The 2,672-nt window shown below is 42.5% G+C and overlaps 1 pseudogene across 1 annotated transcript; it reads left to right on the forward strand.

Annotated features, from left to right (window-relative positions):
- The first annotated feature begins 1,279 nt into the window (after positions 1-1,279).
- On the forward strand, positions 1,280-2,243 carry LOC307196250 (small ribosomal subunit protein uS5-like; annotated as a pseudogene). Its single transcript has one exon. The product of its transcript is annotated as a small ribosomal subunit protein uS5-like (transcript).
- Positions 2,244-2,672: the final 429 nt, after the last annotated feature.

Consider the following 2,672-nt stretch of genomic DNA (forward strand, 5'->3'; position numbering starts at 1 on the left):
ATTTCAATATTTATAGGGTAATCTAAGGAGGAGAAAAATACTCAACTAAGCTCTCCAATTAAATGTTTTTGGGTCCTGGCACATATTATCAAGGACATGGGAGTGGAGGTGGGAGCAGAAATTGAGAGCTTTGAGCATTTCAGGACCCCAGGGAACAGATTCATTTCCAATGTTCAGTCCCAATGGTTCAAGGTTGAAAATCCTCCACCAGGAGAGATTATTGTATTGATTCACAATAAGAAAATAAATTCTTCTGCTGAGCCTATGATGTATTGATTCACAATAAGAAAATAAATTCTTCTGCTGAGCCTATGATGTAGAGATGGAGAACAGAGCACTAAGCACCACTTGGGATAGGTTAGCAGAGGAAAGCCTTAGAGAAGACATATAGCAAAAGAGAACAGCTTGAGCTGCAGAGCTAGTGGCCAGGAAGTATGAGTGTAGCCATGCTTCCTTGCCATCCCTCAGGCAGAGACACAGGGACTGTTACCTCCCTCTTTCTTTTCTACTGGGACCAGCTCTATAGCAGAGCAGAATTGACTGGGGCAGAATTGAGGTCTGGAGAATGAGCTGAATAAAGAATCATTCTCCAACCAAAGAATAGGTCTGTCCACTCAGCCAGATCACTGGCCATGGTGTGCTCTTCCTTTTGGACATTTCTGACTGACTAATATGCATAGTCAACACTCACCAGCCAATGAATACTCTAGATGCTGAGCTAGGGCTGTGTGTTTCCTGTTCAGTTTCCAAAAACCAGATGGTCCAGCTTAGGGAGATTAATTAACATTGCTGTCATCAGACCTGCTTGTCACATTCGCTGTTTGTGGCTTTAGCACTAACTTAATAAAAGACATCAGAGACCCATGTTTACAAGAGGGATGAGGATTTTTTTTTCCTATTAACAGCCTTTAATCCACAAGAAAAGCAAAATTAATCATGAGCTGGAGGTGAATAAAAACTTATATTATCTTCCCTACATAAATATATTTAACTTTGGTACTTAAATATATTAAATATTTAATTAGATTGTATAGAATATTTTAAATTACATATATTCATTTTAATACATTAAATGACTTTCAGTTAGAAAAAGGAAGATAAATCTTTATTCCAAGAGATAGCAAATAAATACTGAATAAACAGTAAATACTAAATAAATACACGTAACTTAGAGTCCCATTGTGATCTGATACTGAATAGAGAAAATGATCTGGAAAGACGGGTAAGAAGCAAAAAGATTAAAGTGGGGAAGTAAGATTCTTCTCCATAAAAACACCAAATGGCAGATGATACAGGTGCTGCTGGAGGGCTCGGAGGCCGAGGGGGCCCCGGGAGAGGAGGCTGAGGTAGTTTACGTCATCCCGGGGCTGGGGCCAAGGACAAGGAGAGGCTCCCTGTCACCAAGCTGGGTCGCTTGGTCGAGGACATGAAGATCAGGTCCCTGGAGGAGATCTGTCTCTTCTCTCTGCCCATCAAGGAATCTGAGATCATTGACTTTTTGCTGGGGGCATCCCTCAAGGACAAGGTTTTGAAGATAATGCCTTTGCAAAAGCAGACCCGTGCTGGCCAGCGGGACCAGGTTCTAGGCATTTGTCGCCACTGAGAATTACAATGGACATCATTTGGGTGTCAGGTGCTCCAGAGAGGTAGCCACTGCCATCTGTGGGGCCATGATTCTGGCCAAGCTCTCCATCGTCCCCATGCAGCGAGGTTACTGGGGTAACAAGATCGGCAAGCCCAATGCTGTTCATTGCAAAATGACTGGCTCTCTGTGGCTCTGGCCTGGTGAGTCTCATCCCTGCCCCAGGGGCACTGGCATCAACTCAGCCCCTGTGCCGAAGAAGCTGCTGCTGATGGCCAGTACTGACGACTGCTACACCTCTGTCAGGGGCTGCACTGCCACCCTGGGCAACTTTGCCAAGGCTACCTTTGATGCCATTTCCAAGACCTACAGCTATCTCACCCCTGATCTCTGGAAACAGATGCTGTTCACCAAGTCTCCATAGCAGGAATTCACTGACCATCTTGTAAAGACCCACACCAGAGCTTCCTTGCAGAGGACCCAAGCTCCAGCTGTGACCACCACATAGTTTTATATGAGAAAAATAAAGTGAATGGAAGCTGGTTACAAAATAAATAAATAAATAAATAATAAATAAAATGGAGAAGGTAAGAAGGAATAAAATACAGAAGTAGGAATCAAAATAGGTACAAAATAATAAAAAAAAATGTCAGGGGAGCAGAGATCATAAGAGAGAGAATGGAGAAATAAAGAAGCTTAGGGACTTAAGGAGAAAAATACCGAGATAGTCTAGATAAAGACATGCAGAATAAGATAGTTGTAGCCAAAGGGAGAGGGAGAAATGTGGAGCAAGCAATAAAGAGACAGAACAATTAGATTGCTAATGCAGTGAATTCCAGAGCCAGTTGCTGACCCGCACTACAAATCTTTAAGTATTTTGTCACCTCACTGCTCTGGGAAAAAAATGTTATTGGGATTTGAGTCATTATTTGCACATGCAATAAATAATAATTAGTCTTATGGATGAGGCATTGGTCCCGTTACTGGGCTGAACATGGTAATGCTGATGTCTCATTCAGTCTACTTCCTAGGGTGAACACAATTCAATCTTTGTGGAGTGTAGTAAGGGTTGTGGTGATTATGATTGGCA

The sequence above is a fragment of the Stenella coeruleoalba genome (genome assembly GCF_951394435.1).
Source record: "Stenella coeruleoalba genome assembly, chromosome: 13".
Taxonomy (NCBI): domain Eukaryota; kingdom Metazoa; phylum Chordata; class Mammalia; order Artiodactyla; family Delphinidae; genus Stenella; species Stenella coeruleoalba.